An 18372-nucleotide genomic window follows, 5' to 3' on the forward strand; every position below is an offset into this window, starting at 1 on the left:
GCTGGAGAATGAATGTGAGCATTATTTCATATTTCATCAGCTTTCATTCATTCAATTTCGGACTTCAACCGCTAAATCAATTACCTTTAATAATTTTCAGTATTCGATTATCACTTTAAGTTTCATTACAAATGCTCATACTTACTCACTGTCGTAATACTTGATGACGCTCAGGTCACTTTTTCCATAGGAAACTTTGAAATTAACAGTTGTTGTTGTGGTCTTCACTGCTGAGACTGGTTTGATGCAGCTCTCCATGCTACTCTATCCTGTGCAAGCTTCTTCATCTCCCAGTACCCACTGCAACCTACATCCTTCTGAATATGCTTAGTGTATTCATCTCTTGGTCTCCCTCTACGATTTTTACCCTCCACACTGCCCTCCAATGCTAAATTTGTGATCCCTTGATGCCTCAGAACATGTCCTACCAACCGGTCCCTTCTTCTCTTCAAGTTGTGTCACAAATTCCTCTTCTCCCCAATTCTATTCAATACCTCCTCATTAGTTATGTGATCTACCAATCTAATCTTCAGCATTCTTCTGTAGCACCACATTTCGAATGCTTCTATTCTCTTCTTGTCCAAACTATTTATCGTCCATGTTTCACTTCCATACATGGCTACACTCCATACAAATACTTTCAGAAACGACTTCCAGACACTTAAATCTATACTCGATGTTAAAAAATTTCTCTTCTTCAGAAACGCTTTCCTTGCCATTGCCAGTCTACATTTTATATCTTCTCTACATCGACCATCATCAGTTATTTTGCTCCCCAAATAGCAAAACTCCTTTACTACTTTAAGTGTCTTATTTCCTAATCTAATTCCCTCAGCATCACCCAATTTAATTCGACTACATTCCATTGCCCTCGTTTTGCTTTTGTTTATGGTCATCTTATATCCTCCTTTGAAGACACTGTCCATTCCATTCAACTGCCCTTCCAAGTCCTTTGCTGTCTCTGACAGAATTACAATGTCATCGGCGAACCTCAACATTTTTCTTTCTTCTCCATGGATTTTAATACCTACTCCGAATTTTTCTTTTGTTTCCTTTACTGCTTGCTCAATATACAGATTGAATAACATTGGGGAGAGGCTACAACCCTGTCTCACTCCCTTCCCAACCACTGCTTCCCTTTCATGCCCCTCGACTCTTATAACTGCCATCTGGTTTCTGTACAAATTGTAATTAGCCTTTCGCTCCCTGTATTTTAGCCCTACCACCTTCAGAATTTGAAAGAGAGTATTCCAGTCAACATTGTCAAAAGCTTTCTCTAAGTCTACAAATGCTAGAAACGTAGGTTGGCCTTTTCTTAATCTTTCTTCTAAGTTAAGTTGTAAGGTCAGTATTGCCTCACGTGTTCCAATATTTCTACAGAATCCAAACTGATCTTCCCCGATGTCGGATTCTAACAGTTTTTCCATTCGTCTGTAAAGAATTCGTGTTAGTATTTTGCTGTGACTTATTAAAAAACTGATAGTTCGGTAATTTTCACATCTGTCAACACCTGCTTTCTTTGGGATTGGAATTATTATATTCTTCTTGAAGTCTGAGGGTACTTCGCCTGTCTCATACATCTTCCTGACCAGATGGTAGAGTTTTGTCAGGACTGGCTCTCCCAAGGCCGTCAGTAGTTCTAATGGAATGTTGTCTACTCCCAGGGCCTTGTTTTGGCTCAGGTCTTTCAGTGCTCTGTCAAACCCTTCACGCAGTATCGTATCTCCCATTTCATCTTCATCTACATTCTCTTCCATTTCTATAATATTGTCCTCAAGTACATCGCCCTGGTATAGACCCTCTATATACTCCTTCCATTTTTCTGCTTTCCCTTCTTTGGTTAGAACTGGGTTTCCATCTGAGCTCATGATATTCATACAAGTGGTTCTCTTTTATCCAAAGGTCTCTTTAATTTTCCTGTAGGCAGTATCTATCTTACCCCTAGTGAGATAAGCCTCTACATCCTTACATTTGTCCTCTAGCCATCCCTGCTTAGCCATTTTGCACTTCCTGTCGATCTCATTTTATTCCTTTTTGCCTGCTGCATTTACTGCATTTTTATATTTTCTCCTTTCATCAATTAAATTCAATATATCTTCTGTTACCCAAGGATTTCTACTAGCCCTCGTCTTTTTACCTACTTGATCCTCTGCTGCCTTCACTACTCCATCCCTCAGAGCTATCCATTCTTCTTCTTCTACTGTACTTCTTTCCCCCACTGCTGTCAATTGTTCCCTTATGCTCTCCCTGAAACTCTGTACAACCTCTGGTTTAGCCAGTTTATCCAGGTCCCATCTCCTTAAATTCCAACCTTTTTGCAGTTTCTTTAATTTTAATCTGCAGTTCATAACCAATAGATTGTGGTCAGAGTCCACATCTGCCCCTGGAAATGTCTTAAATTTAAAACCCGGTTCCTAAATCTCTGTCTTACCATTATATAATCTGTCTGATACCTTTTAGTATCTCCGGGATTCTACCATGTATACAACCTTCTTTTATGATTCTTCAACCAAGTGATAGCTATGATTAAGTTATGCTCTGTGCAAAATTCTACCAGACGGCTTCCTCTTTCATTTCTTCCCCCCAATCCATATTCACCTACTATGTTTCCTTCTCTCCCTTTTCCTACACTCGAATTCCAGTCACCCATGACTATTAAATTTTCGTCTCCCTTCTCTACCTGAATAATTTCTTTTATCTCATCATACATTTGATCAATTTCTTCGTCATCTGCAGAGCTAGTTGGCATATAAACTTGTAATACTGTAGTAGGCGTGGGCTTCGTGTCTATCTTGGCCACAATAATGCGTTCACTATGCTGTTTGTAGTAGCTTACCAGCACGCCTATTTTTTTATTCATTATTAAACCTACTCCTGCATTACCTCTATTTGATTTTGTATTTATAACCCTGTATTCACCTGACCAAAAGTCTTGTTTCGCCTGCCACCGAACTTCACTGATTCCCACTATATCTAACTTTAACCTATCCATTTCCCTTTTTAAATTTTCTAACCTACCTGCCTGATTAAGGGATCTGACATTCCACGCTCCGATCTGTAGAACGGCAGTTTTCTTTCTCCTGATAACAACGTCCTCTTGAGTAGTCCCCACCCGGAGATCCAAATGGAGGACTATTTTACCTCCAGAATATTTTACCCAAGAGGACGCCATCATCATTTAACCGTACAGTAAAGCTGCATGCCCTCGGGAAAAATTACGGCTGTAGTTTCCCCTTGCTTTCAGCCGTTCGCAGTACCAGCACAGCAAGGCCGTTTTGGTTATTGTTACAAGGCCAGATCAGTCAATCATCCAGACTGCAACTACTGAAAAGGCTGCTGCCCCTCTTCAGGAACCACACGTTTGTCTGGCCTCTCAACAGATACCCCTCCATTGTGGTTGTACCTACGGTACGGCCATCTGTATCGCTGAGGCACGCAAGCCTCCCCACCAATGGCAAGGTCCATGGTTCATGGGGGGGGGAAATTAACAGGTAAAAGAAATTATAATCATAAATGCATTCTAACGCTTGCCAGGCCCAGTAGTAGCACCATGTTGCGATGGAGATGTGTAGAGCCCATGTTTCCTAATAATTGCTAAGCACTTGGTGAATGGGGGCCACGTGATACAGAGTTAAAGTGTATGGTACCTAGTGTAGAAACAGCTGGCCATGTGCTTCTGTGTTCATATGCAAAGCAAAGTGATGGGCAGTGAGTGCTACTCACGCTGTTTCATCATGCAGATGCAATGCTCTACTGTGTATATACAGTTGGAAAAACTGTTTCAAATGTATGTATGTACTCATGTTTTAATGAACAAATTTTGAGGAAACAAGTAAATAGCTGAAGGGCTTGATAGAATAACGGAACCTGGTATGAGACATCCACTGCAATAGCCGATTCCGGTCACTTTGCCTTTCAATTGTAGCACATATCTCAGCTGTTTTTCCGAAAATTTGCAATGCCTCCATTAACGAGAGGTATGTTGATGCGCTCATTCTTTCCAAAGCTTTCAAATGCCATTAAAAGTATATTGATCCATTAAAAAACGAATCTTCTTCAATATCTCACTTGATATCGGGGTGAAGAGGGTTCAACAAGCAACAAAACTATATGCTCCTGTATGCCTAAAACTTCGTGTCAGTATCTTAAACTGAAACTTCCTGGCAGATTAAAACTGTGTGCCGGACCGAGACTCGAACTCGGGACCTTTGCCTTTTGCGGGCAAGTGCTCTACCAACTGAGCTACCCAAGCATGACTCACGCCCCGTCGTCACAGCTTTACTTCGGCCAGTACCTCGTCTCCTACCTTCCAAACTTTACAGAAGCTCTCCTGGGAACCTTACAGAACTAGCACTCCTGAAAGAAAGGATATTGTGGAGACATGGCTTAGCCACAGCCTGGAGGGTGTTGCCAGAATGAGGATTCAGTATCTTAAACTGTTCATAAAATAAAATGTATGTTACTTATTATGTGGTTCACCACGTATATACGAATTTATGACTCATCTGAAAGTGCACAGGGCATTTTCAGCATTACATACCCAAGTTCATGATTATATCAGAGTGGAAGTGGGAATGATTTTCATAGAGAAGTACATAACTTAGTAAGGACCTATATCTGAAAGGTGTGTTGTATCGATCTAAAATAATCTTCAGTACATTACCTGGAGAAAGAAAGAACAACTTCAGGTTTCTTTCAGAAAGAGTTGAAAAAGCTGCTCCCAAGAAGTTAGTATGCTGTCCCCTGTGTACTGACTTCTGGTGATGTGCTATATTTATTGAAGGAATTAGATGTACTGTGTTTTTTCAAAGTTTAGAGCAAGCCCATTTTCAGAAAACCTATTATTGACTTTTCGAAAGACCTTATTTGTATCATTTTCACTTGGAGTTTCTTTTACTGGATTAATAATTACCCTTCTATCTTCAGCAAGCAGTGTCAGTTCAGCTTCCTGTCTCAGATAGGACGGGAGGTCGTACACATATATCAAGAACAGAAGGGGACCCATGATTGACCCTGTGGAACACCTAATGTAATTTCACCCCAGTTAGATGAAGTGGTAAACTTATTTAAATCACTTGACCCATATAAGGAAGCTTTTTACTTCTTGTTCTGTAGGTATAGCTTAAACCACTCATATGCTATTCCATTTATATCATAGAATTACAATTTACTTAACTTAATGCCATGGTTCACACAATCAAATGTTTTGGATAAGTCACAGAAAATTCCTATTGGTGACATTTTACTATTTAAAGACTCTATTATTTGGACAGTGAAATTGCATATCACTGTCTCAGTGTAACAGCATTTTTGAAATCCGGACTGTGATTTACTAAGTATCCCATTACTCTTGAGATGGCTAACCACTCTTGAGTACGTTACTTTCTCGAAGATTTTTGAAAGTGCTGTAAGCAAGGATACTGGCCGCTAATTATTGACATCTGTGGTGTCCTCCTTTTTGTAGAGAGGCCTGACAATGGCATTTTTAACCTTGCGTTGGTGATGCATTACATATGTGTCTCAGAACACCATCTGTAATTGCTCCACATTGCACCTCTATAAGGACTATGTGTCTTTCTTGTACCAATGTTAAAATAAAAATAACATTAGAAACCAATTAATAGAACAGTAGAAACAGCAAAGAAAAATATTTCATTTCTAATCAGAGTATAATGCTCTATGGGTATCCTTCTTATTGTTGTTCTGTGTTGCTATCTACGTACACACGTTGATATGACAAAGAGTAGCGATTTCTAGGTAGCGATGACTGTTGTTGTCCTGTATGTTAGAATACTTTGGTTATCAAGGATGTTTGTTGTTAGAAGTAGTGTGCGCGATGTTTGAATATCTTGGAAAGAATGTGAAAAAAAGTACGTAACAGCAATAGGTGTCGTTCGTAGTTAAGTAAGATTTCGTTTAGTAGTGTTTCGAAGTCTTTTGACGTTGATGTTTGACGATGTATACAATTTATTTGCGTCAATTGTATTAGTTTCTGTATATGTAGGAGACTGTCTGCTATTACGGGAAGAAGATATATACGCTTTTCATTCGTGGCTCAGAAGCTGTTGTGTGAATCCTCATTGTTGTCCTTTTGGTGAGGTAGAAGTGTCGCGTAGTAACTTAATATCTACTCAAAATATTTTGCATTTATTTGTTTTTACACCTTATTTGAATATCATTTCGTCTGTCATCTGACGTGTGTGGCCCTGTTTTTCTTTTGTCGTCCTTTTAACCTCAGTACCGCCTTGTATGGAAATAATGATATAATTTTGTGTATCCTGTACCTTACGATGCACAGACCGAATCAACTCAGAAGATAGTTCGAAGATTGTTTGATGCAGCTTTCCATGCTAGTTTGTTGTGTGCAAGGCTCTCATCTTCTTTCTCTCATTTAAAAAAAAAAAAAAAAAAAAAAAAAAAAAAAAAAAAAAAAAAAAAAAAAAAACTTGAAGCCCTTTCACACTAACTATCTAGCCAGCACATCAAGATATTAGTCGTAGATAACAGTGCTAACAGTCTGTATTCCATAGCTCAGTCTTTGCACCACAATAAAATTTTTGGCAGCCTTATTCACTTTATGTGCAGAATTATTTTGCTTTACTTAAGAACACTTTCTCACAAATTTTTAAGGTCATTCTATTTCATCTACTGCGAATGCCTTTAAAAACAGTAGGGCTCCATCAACATATTTTAGGTATACAATTTTGTCAAGTAATTACATTCATTTTGTTTAACTCACTGCGGATCATTCCTCTAGTGAATGTGTTGAATTTTTCACTGCTACAGTATATTTTGGAGTTTACATGTGAAATTGAATATCAGTGTAATTTATGCTGACACCTGGAGCTTCCAGATGTTATTCATGTGAATCAGAATCTTTCATTTATTTCTCCTATTTATAACTTACTTTGACTACAGCTAGGATGGAATGCTGTGAATGTGATAACCTCGTCATATTGTCAATTGGAAACATTTGTTCATTGCAGGCATTGTTTTCTGAGAGTTTAAGTTAGACTGCAGATCAGTCATAAATTATGCTGTATAAAAATTCTTTTTCTGTTAATTTCTATTGGTTTCAAAAATTGTTATGAATAGTACCCATTTAGTGGTTTTTTTATTTTTTCTTCCATAATAGTTCAGTTTGCACATTGCAGATTTCCTCCACTGCTTGATGATGGAACACTTTGTCCTCCCATCTTTTATATTTGATTTGGCTTTTTGCAGAGATATGGGATTTAAAGTAGGGTAACATGTTTTAAATCCCTATGAAAAGGAACAAATCCGAGACTTCACTGTAGAATCTTATAGTTGAGGAACAGTTAATTATGGCAGTATAAAACTACCTGACTTAGCAGTTGCTTAAGTTCGAGTAAACCATTTTGAAGTCTGATAATTGCTGTCACAACTCTATTCTTGAAACTTTGTTAGTAATTTGCTTATCAGTCTGCTTAAATACAGTACATTTGCCAATGTGTATGCTCATTTTGTTGGACAAATGTTGTTTAATCCTTATAATTTCATTGTAATTTATAAAATAGGTAAATACTCAGGATGATGTAGAACTGGTACCAGGATGTCATGTGGCCCAACACTGATTATGTAAGTTCAAAATGGTTCAAATGGCTCTGAGCACTGTGGGACTTAACTTCTGAGGTCATCAGTCCCCTAGAACTTAGAACTACTTAAACCTAACTAACCTAAGGACATCACACACATCCATGCCCGAGGCAGGATTCGAATCTGCGACCGTAATGGTCACGCGGTTCCAAACTGAAGCGCTTAGAACCGCACGGCCACACCGGCCAGCGATTATCTAAGTCACATGGTGTTGAAGGGATGTGTAGGTGCCAGTTACTACTATAGAATCGGCACAGCAAGACTGGTCGATGTGGAGTACTGATAGAATGACACAAGAGAGCCAGTGTTTGGACATTGCCATGACCACACCTTAAATGAAGTTGCCATACTTACTGATGTATCTATATGGACTGTCCAACGTGTCTTGAAGGAATGGTGCACCACATGAAAGCACGTAACACTGCGTAAGGACACTTTTTTTAAAGGTGCCTAACTGTCATGGAATGGAGACAAGTATCACACCTTGCAAATGATGATTGATTTCAAATCCAACACGAATTGCTGCTATCAGTGAATGCAGGTTGATTTCTACCAGTATCCGAGCAGACATTACTAAGGGAATTGCTTGCAATGGACATTTTTCATTTGGGTGCCTAGCAAAAGGTTGTTACTCACAGCAGCATATGAAGCTGCGGGATTACGGAGGTGTCCGATTCCACTCGTCTGCTTTGATGCATGATATCATCAGTATGGTGGAAATGGCTATTCTAAGCGTCTCCAATATGGTGCCTATGATGTCACTACATACACACGGCAACAAACACAAAAATACGTATAAATAAGACAATAACATCTTCCTCCTAAAATACATTCAAACTACTGGGACAACTGTGGGAAATTGGGTTTTTTTGGGAGGAGACAAGCTAAATATAACAGTAAAACAAAACACACAAAAAGACAAACAAAAAAATAATCACAAAATCTATAGGAATCTGACACTTCCCTTGACCTATATAGGTCAACCGCAGCTGACGATGCCAAAACACCAACGCCTACAGCAAAAATTACGGAAATTGCAATCAGACATTTCCCTTGACCACTGCTGAGGATACCAAAACACCAATACCTACATATAAAACTACGAAAATTGGAATCGGTCATTTTCCTTGACCTTTACAGGTCAACCACAACTATTGATACGAAAAAACCAACACCTACAACTATGAAAAACAAAACCACAACACCTCAAAAATTCAAAAGTCAAACAGTCCTACGCAAATTAAAAGACATTCAATACACAATAAATACACAGAACATTACAACAAACAGTCCCAAAAAAACAATTACTATCACCAACAGACACAAGACGACATCTACAAACACAACCAACGCAAACTCCGCGCCATAATGACGTAATACACAACACCCTTATGTCACATGTCAAAGCAGACGGGTGGAATCGGACGCTTCCGTTGACCTGAAGCTGCACGCCTTTAATATACTAAACAACACAGAAACTGGACAGGGGATAAATGGAGAGACGTAGTGTATCTGACGGTCCGTGATTTTCTCTGTTTACAAACAATACAAGGCTTTTAGTGCACAGGCAGCCCAATTAGGTCTTTTAACCTGCAGCATGTGGAGAGTGTATTTTAAGCTGGAGGTGATTTCTGTGATGTTTTGGGGTGTTCTTTGTACAATGATTTGGGCTCACTCATTCACATTACCATACCCAACAACCCGGATATTTATTTCAACGTTCTTTGTGACTTAGTGTTGTCCTTTCTTCTACATTTTCATGATCAGTATGCTGTGGACACTTTTGTCATCTTAGTTCACAACTGTGGTCACAGGGCTGCACATGTACATTTCTGGTCTGACTAACACTGGCTCATTAAATCATTTGATTTAATGCCATAGAAAATGTATGAGACTGTTTGGACCTGTGGGGTGAAACGTAGTAGTCAGCATCACCACAGTTTGATAGCTCTGTGGGATCCATCAAGTATGGCATACCGGAAGAAACTTGTGGGCTCTATTTTCACTGGACTTAGGCCATTGGCAAGGCTAGGGGTGGGGTTACATGGTAATGTTGTAAAGTCTTCTGGAATCGACTAATTTTTTGTCCATTGTGCATATTACTAAATATTTATTTTGTTGCTACAGCCACCAACACTTTTCCGTAAACTCGCATTTGGACTTTAGTGTCCGATGTTGTATACTTTTGTTTTACAGATTGTTTTCTGTTCTAACAAATCTTGCAATTAATTTTATATAGATTTTAATTTAAACAATTGGATGGTTTAGGATTCTACTTTTCCATTTCAGAATTGCTGCCTTTTATCATTTTAATGTTCCAGAGCTGGAATAATGGGACCACTTTACTAGAAACTGACACATATTATTAAAAGTCCATGTTAATTGTAAACTGTACTTTTCACCAGAAATGTGTCCCATTTTATGTTTCAGGCAAAGCAATGTTCTGGTTGAAGTATGTAGCCTTAAGGTTTAACAAAAAAGTACATCTGTAGGCGATGCATAACTTAAAGTGCTGTGTTTTAAGTGGAATGTGTCTATTCCTGCAGTCTACATAATACTATGGTAAACTCATTGAAATTGTATTCAGGAGGCATGGGATTCATGGGAAATGAGGAAATGGATGGGGTACAAAGTGGGAAGAGGGTTATGGAAGATTCTGCTGGATTTAAACAAATAACTGCATCAAGAGGGAAGAAGGGGATAGAGCACTAGGAGGGGAGGACACAGGGTAGAAGAAACAAGTAAGAGGTAGGGATATGTTTCAAGGAGGATGCTGGAATGCAGAAGAAGAGCAGAAATGTGAGTGTGAGCTTGGAGTGTAGGTAGAAGAGTACAGTGTGTGATGAGAACAGGGAAAAGGCAACAGGCGATGAACAGGGATTAAGGCAGACTGGTACCAGAGGAGCTGTGGAAATGGGTGCAATTTTGCAAAGGAGGTGGGAGCTCCTAACGTGTACAGTTAATAGAAGAGTGGGTGTTGATGATGAGACTTCTGTACTTAGTAGATTTGAGGCAGTCCTGGCTTGGCAGCAGCTCCTACATTTACTAAATGTAATTTTACATTCTGATTGCAGATTGTTTTGTACTCATTCTGATTCACTGCTGCTGGGATTTATAAAAAATATTAGTGAACCTCTGTAGCATTTTCTTTTTACTATAAAATCAATGGGCATCTATTATTCGAATGTTTGTCCCTCGTACAGATTAATGGGTAGTAGTCTAGATTGGGGCCAGTGCTGTACTTACATGTTTTGTGCAGCAATGTTGTACGTGATCGCCATGAAGTATGCTGAGAATGAAAGAAGGTGTGTCAACTGTTGATTCTATGCAGGTGATACGAGAACAATGAACAAACAGTGTTCCATAGAAAGAGACAAAGGAATATCCTGGCTTCACCAACTTGCAACCAGATTGTCAGTTTACAACCTAACCTAGACTTTGTACGATACTACATATCACACTGTCACCATAACCTTTATTCAAAGTAAATATTAAAACAATGTCAAATTTTCAAGTGAACTTAGAGAATGCTTTCAATTTCATCACTAGGAATGTGTGGCTTCTTTCCTTGCCTCTTACTGGTTTTATGAAACTGTCATCCCACTAACAACTCAAAACTGATGTGTTGCTGACTTGTGAGCAGTCGGGAGACACTTCCATGTCTTATGCTGCACCTGATCTCAACTTAAATTGGTTATTTGAATGCATTCAACACATCTACAGAGCTATTTTTGCTGTTGCTGTGACTGCCAACATTGAAGAGTGAAGATTTAATGTTGATTAGAGTATGAATTATGTTGGAGGTAATTGGCCAAACAGTTAATTTCATTCTTTTGGAAAAAGGGGCAGGGGTCGAGGAGGGAGGTGGATTGCAATGTTACATAGTGTTTTGATCAACTTACTGCACATAGAATAACAGTGGTTTACTTACAGAACCACAGTGCTCAAGTTACAGTATACAGTCGTAAATAGTCTGTTACTTGATGTAAAGAAAAACTTAACATACTCAGAACAAATACATTACAAATTACATTTCATAACATGTAACAAGGGACATAAATGAACCAAGGGTTGTAGTTCATAGTTATGATACTCCTTGGTTTCTGATTAAATGTCAAAAGTCAGGTGAACACTCCACTAAGGAGCTTTTTTTGTATGTTCTGCAGCTAAAATGGGGTACTTGAATCACACATCACTGGGGATAAATTGTTACAGAGAGAGGGAGGAGGGGGGGGGGAGGAGGGAGTGTCCTGTTGCTGTTCCCTGCCCCCCACTGACCACCTCACCTGTAAACATGGTTTATTGAGCATAACACCACCTGCTTTTTCAGCAGAGACTGAACATAGGTCATAGACAGAAGATAAGCAATCAAGAGCTCCCTTGCATTAGTCAGCACTTGGCATCCTCCTGTCGACTCTCCCATGCCACTACTCTTCTGGTGACATCCCTGTTGCTGTGGTGGGGGTATTAAATTTGGAAGCCAAATTGCTGCATTTTCTGCATGTAGAAAATCTAGGCACTGTAACATACACATTTCAGTGTCAGATTGTGTTCTGTTGCATTGCATCAGTTTTTGTGTGTGAGGATACACAGTCTATCAGAAGATTATCACTCAGTACATTTAACGTGTTTGTAGTAGCAATATTATATTCTGGGGTAGTCAAGTTTGCTGCAGAAGGCAAAATCAAAGCTAGGGAGCAGGTCAATGTGTTGTAGGCCAGTTACTGTCTTTGATACTTAATGTATTCTATAACAGATTGACATTCCAATGGGATATATATCAATTCCTCAAAACCAGTAAGAATGGTCAAAAAGTACATCAATAAATCTTTTCCATTCTGGTGCTGTTTTCTCCATACACTTACAGATGAATAGCTGTCAAACAGTATCTTCCACTGCCTAGTTTCATGTAGTGATTTGTAATGGCTGCTCGAGCACATGTTTTGATGTTAGTGTGAGAACCTGTGGCTGTGTCTTTAAAAATTAATTTGTAATTCACATTTAGGTATTTGAAATATGAGAGGCCTTATTGATTTAAAAAGTCTGAAATAGTAGTTGTGTCTGGAAAAATATGCTCTTTGACAATGCTGTATACTACAGTTTCTGTTCTGTTCAGTGAGGTACTGCCTGGAAAAAGTGTTTGTGAGAACCTCTTTTGATGCAGCCTTCTTCCCGATTTATAATCTGTCAATTTCAACAACTCCCTTTCCTTAGTGTTTAATGTTAGTGGAAACAACAATGCTGAGAAGTAGACAGGTATAAGCTTTTGTAAAATAATAAAATTGTTTTAGAAAGAAGAGTGGCACGTACTTGTTTAATATAATATCTGAAATGGCAGATATTGAGCTAAGTGATGGTGAAACTGAAACTCAACCAAAATTGGTCAACAGATGAAAGGCAATTGGGCCTGATGATGTATTTCTAAAATTTTCTGTGTGTGCAAAATAACACTCTCAGTCCCTGTTAGCAGTAGTTGACAATAGATCACTGGAATAATGAAGTGTTCCAAGTGATTGGAAAAATTTGTAGGTAATTATCATTTTCTAGAAGGATAGTCAGGCAGGTGCACATAACTACAGGCCCGTATCCTTGATATCAGTCTTTTATAGAATTATGCAACGTGTTTTATACGACTTTTTGTAAATTGAATATCATTGTTTGAATCAATATGGATTCTTCAAATGATCATGTGAAGCTCTGCTTACTTGGTTTGTACATGAGATTCAGAAGGCAGTTTATAATGGTATGTAGGTCGTTGTCATGTTTCTTGACTTCTGGGAAGTATTCAGTATAGTTTTGCTCTGCCTTTTGGTGAATAAAATAAGACTTCCATATTAGACAAGATTTTTGATCAGGTTTAGGACTTTATAACAGGTAGAACTCAACACCATGTTGTTAATAGAATGAAACAAACTTGACAACATCCTCCATACAGTCCCAATCTCTCTGCTTTCAACTTCCCTATTTTTGTAGCCCTGAGGAAAGGCGTTTGTGATCATCAATTTACTTCTCACAATGACATGCACGCCTCAATACAACCATGGTTCTAAAGGCAAATACAAACACTTTTCTAGGAAGGCATTGATAGCCTTGTCTCACATTTGGATAAATACATTAACAGTTATGGGGACTACTTTTGAAATAATGAACAGTTTACTTACTTTTTTTCCATCTGTCTCATTTTTATTTGGCTGTCATTTATTATTTAAGTACATCACATTTTAATTGATTTTGTATAGTCAGTCTCTCTCTCTCTCTCTCTCTCTCTCTCTCTCTCTCTCTCTCTCTCTCTCTCTCTCTCTCTCTCTCTCTCACACACACACACACACACACACAACAATAATTTGTATGCTCTAATGAGAAACTGAGCACAGGATAATTTTAATAAAGACTTAACAATGACTTTTGGCCATTTTAATCACATTTATTTTTGAGTTTTCAAATGTGGGTGCTGACAAGCTACTTACTGCAGTACATAAATTAGTTTATTTTTCACGTACTTCCAACATTTTAATTGGCTGTGGGGAAAGGACCCAAGAAAGTCCATTGTTTCCATTTTGTTAATCTACTGCACAGCCCTTTTTAATAGAAATTTAATTTTGTCTGTGAAATGCTTCACTCTCTTCAGAAATAGTTGAAACTGTTACTTAATTTGTGTAGTGTAACTAAGTATTGTTTTGTTGAAACATGTTGCAATATGTTGGCTTCCTTAGATACGTGTGTGAATATAAACAGAATGTCAGCTATTTATGTTTTTTTTACAATACTGGAAAACCTTCGGTCAAATGCAAGCAATGTTATTATTGAAGAACCTCACTATATAGCGGGCACATTGATTGGTAGAGAAGCAAATAAATAAGAACTGGAACACACTAACTCAGCTCAAGAGTTTTTATTTTAGGAATACTCTGTTGATGATATCAGACAGAAATGGCTTGTCTTGAGTGGTGAAACAATGTTTACCTGTGGCTGGGACGAAGAAGAAGTAAGATGTTGTAGGCAGATTTAATGGTCAAGTGTCTGTACACAGGAAAGGACAGAAAGTACGAGGTGCATTCAAGTTCTAAGGCCTCCGATTTTTTTTTTTCTCCAGACTGGAAAGAGATAGAAACATGCGCATTGTTTTAAAATGAGGCCGCATTCATTGTCAATACGTCCCAGAGATGGCAGCACCGTATGGCAGATGGAATTTTACCGCCAGCGGCGAGAATGAGAACTGTTTTAAATACTTACAATGGCGACGTTTTCCTTACTTGAACAGCGTGCAATCATTCGTTTTCTGAATTTGCGTGGTGTGAAACCAATTGAAATTCATCGACAGTTGAAGGAGACATGTGGTGATGGAGTTATGGATGTTTCGAAAGTGCGTTCATGGGTGCGACAGTTTAATGAAGGCAGAACATCGTGTGACAACAAACCGAAACAACCTCGGGCTCGCACAAGCCGGTCTGACGACATGATCGAGAAAGTAGAGAGAATTGTTCTGGGGGATCACCGAATGACCGTTGAACAGATCGCCTCCAGAGTTGGCATTTCTGTGGGTTCTGTGCACACAATCCTGCATGACGACCTGAAAATGTGAAAAGTGTCATCCAGGTGGGTGCCACAAATGCTGACAGACGACCACATGGCTGCCCGTGTGGCATGTTGCCAAGCAATGTTGACGTGCAACGACAGCATGAATGGGACTTTCTTTTCGTCGGTTGTGACAATGGATGAGACGTGGATGCCATTTTTCAATCCAGAAACAAAGCGCCAGTCAGCTCAATGGAAGCACACAGATTCACCGTCACCAAAAAAATTTCGGGTAACCGCCAGTGCTGAAAAAATGATGGTGTCCATGTTCTGGGACAGCGAGGGTGTAATCCTTACCCATTGCGTTCCAAAGGGCACTACGGTAACAGGTGCATCCTACGAAAATGTTTTGAAGAACAATTTCCTTCCTGCACTGCAACAAAAACATCCGGGAAGGGCTGCGCGTGTGCTGTTTCACCAAGACAACGCACCCGCACATCGAGCTAACGTTACACAACAGTTTCTTCGTGATAACAACTTTGAAGTGATTCCTCATGATCCCTACTCACCTGACCCGGCTCCTAGTGACTTTTGGCTTTTTCCAACAATGAAAGACACTCTCCGTGGCCCCACAGTCACCAGCTGTGCTGCTATTGCCTCAGCGATTTTCCAGTGGTCAAAACAGACTCCTAAAGAAGCCTTCGCCGCTGCCATGGAATCATGGTGTCAGCGTTGTGAAAAATGTGTACGTCTGCAGGGCGATTACGTCGAGAAGTAACGCCAGTTTCATCGATTTCGGGTGCGTAGTTAATCAGAAAAAAAATCGGAGGCCTTAGAACTTGAATGCACCTCGTAACATACAAACATGACTCTTTCCCCCATTCCAACCTGTGCTTCATGCCTAATGACCATAATCTTCGTTCCTTTAAAATTACCTAATTTACACCATGTGAATTGCCTATTTTTGATAGGCGTCTTATTTGAATTATGACCGAATGGCCTCCCAAATCAGCCATGTCATTTACAACATTATTATATTGTACGAGACTACTAACACTGTCAGGAGATATACAGTGGATGTACAAAAATATGGAAGTACCAAAAACATAACATATTACCATTCGTAATAAGGTGCAGGAAACCTCTTAGCATTCAAAACAATTTCCAGTCTCCTCAGAATGCATAAATACAGGTCCTGTGTGGTTTTCGAGGCACTCTTATACCATCATTTCTCCAAAGTAGTGGCAACTTCAGGTAATGATGATGGAGATGGTCAGTGGTTGCACACTTTTTTTTCCAAAGTAGACTGCAAAGGTTTAATAATATTCAGATCCGGTGACTGTTGTGGTGAGGGGAGATGATAGTTCATCCTCATGCTTGCAAAACCAGTCCTGGAAAATGCTGTCATCTTGAAACACAGCGTCAGGTTTGGTGAACATTGTACCATGGCATGGACTTGATCAGCCAAAATGGTCGCATAATCCTTGTCAGTAAAGTGACCTTGCAGAGTAACCATAGGGTCCATAGAATACACAATATGGTTTTCCAAATCATCACTGAAGGCCACAGATGCTCTTGGCCAGAAATTGGAAACAGTGTGAGTAAGACTCATATGACGAAATGACTTTTTTCCATTGCTCCATAGTCGTGGTTTTATGGCTTTCATGCCACATTTTCCTATTTGCAGCCATTTGCATCATTGATGACTGGTTTTGGAATTGCAGCTCGCTCTGCAGTTTCCTGCTTATGGAACTCCTTTCATGTTAGTTTGGTGCTGACAGGGTTCATGAGTGTGATATTCAGTTTTCCAGTGACTTTTGCAGCTGTCACACCCTTAGTTTTCATCACCATTCTCTTCAATCACCATATGTCACGATCGCTCAAAACACACTTTCATCCCCATTGTGATGTATCGGATGATGTTTTCTGCTTTCACTGTATGTGGTATATATATTCAGTACTGTGCCTTTTGAAATACCAAGCACTTTGGCTACAATGATTATGGAAACACCCACCATACGAAAACCAACAGTTTGCCCATGTTTGACTTCACTTGACGCTGACATAATGCTCTCACAGCTACATAGAACACTCTTCTGACCATGACTGACACATGCAATGTATTGAGCACTTCACACATGTGCCATTTGTGATTAAATACATCATGGTGTTTCCATATTTTTGTCCAACCCCTATATGTTTCAGTAGATATCCTTCAGTACAGGAGGGCTATTGGGTTTTCAAGACAGGTACTCCTTTACATGTTTCAGCACTCTTGTGTATCTTACTGCCAAAAATATTGGAAACATCCCTATAGGTTGCCTATTTTCAGAATTCTGAAACTGATAAATATTTTTGGTACATTCTGTATTTACAGTGTCATAGGCTCAATATAGTACTACACTCATATGCCTCAAATGTTATTTTTCTTCATTCACCTAAATTTCAGCATGTTCTCCCTCAGTATTTTTTCTTTGTCTTCTCATGACAATTTTGTCTGATAAGCATCCTATAGCAAAATAACTATCTGCCTTGCATTCTCTAGAGTAATATTCATAATGTCCTCATGTCCTTGAGCTAAAAAGCCTTAAAATAGCACCAGATGGTGATCATTATTTTATGGGTAAGTTTAATGAAATGGAATGACTTGTATGGGAGAAAGTATATGTAGGACACTGGCAGTGGCAATAATTCTTGGTTTGTTAACTGTTCCATGTAATAAGGATCCTGGTACTGTTGTATGGATTGAAAGGATATTTAAAGATCCTTATAAAATCCCTTCAGTTTCAAAATGAGACCACATTTTACACTAATACTGAGCAAGTGGAGCAGCAGTTAAGACATTGAAATTTGGGAGGGATGGGGTTCAGATTCGGTTCAGACATTTAGATTTAAGTTTTCCATGATTTCACTAAAGTGCATGTGACAAATGCAGGGATGTTTTGGGACCGATTTCCTTCCCCTCTTCGAGCTCCTACTCTGTCTCAAGTGTCCTCGTCATTGATGGAATCCCTGATCTTTCTGTCTACATTATTGTGCAATGTTATTAAGAATATCTGCTGTCGGAGGATGCTTGTATCATCAAAGTAAACGCAGTAATTTGGCATGTTGTGAGACTGTGATATCATCAGACCTGATGCTTGTCATCAAGTGCAGGATAATATGTCTAATAAGAGCACACTTCTTTGCAGCCAGATTTTGAGTGTGCAACTTGTGTTGTGCAGCAGCTAGACCTTTCAG

General features: G+C 39.1%; 1 protein-coding gene and 1 non-coding gene across 3 annotated transcripts in view; one reads left to right on the top strand and one right to left on the bottom strand.

Moving 5' to 3' along the window:
* Nucleotides 1-4178: 4178 nt before the first annotated feature.
* Trnal-caa (transfer RNA leucine (anticodon CAA)) lies at nt 4179-4253 on the bottom strand. The gene has a single exon. It is a non-coding gene; the product is annotated as a tRNA-Leu (tRNA).
* A 1518-nt stretch (nt 4254-5771) lies between these two features.
* Nucleotides 5772-18372, top strand: part of LOC126470111 (cell cycle checkpoint protein RAD17) — a 135425-nt gene continuing 122824 nt past the window's right edge. The window contains exon 1 of one of the 2 annotated variants that reach the window (XM_050097715.1): nt 5772-5870. The gene's annotated coding sequence lies outside the window, so the exon portion shown is untranslated. Of the gene's footprint in view, nt 5871-5909; nt 6095-18372 lie in introns of those variants that run through there. The other variant, XM_050097716.1, reaches the window with a different exon arrangement.

Source organism: Schistocerca serialis, chromosome 3, assembly GCF_023864345.2.
Source record: "Schistocerca serialis cubense isolate TAMUIC-IGC-003099 chromosome 3, iqSchSeri2.2, whole genome shotgun sequence".
In the NCBI taxonomy this organism is placed as follows: domain Eukaryota; kingdom Metazoa; phylum Arthropoda; class Insecta; order Orthoptera; family Acrididae; genus Schistocerca; species Schistocerca serialis.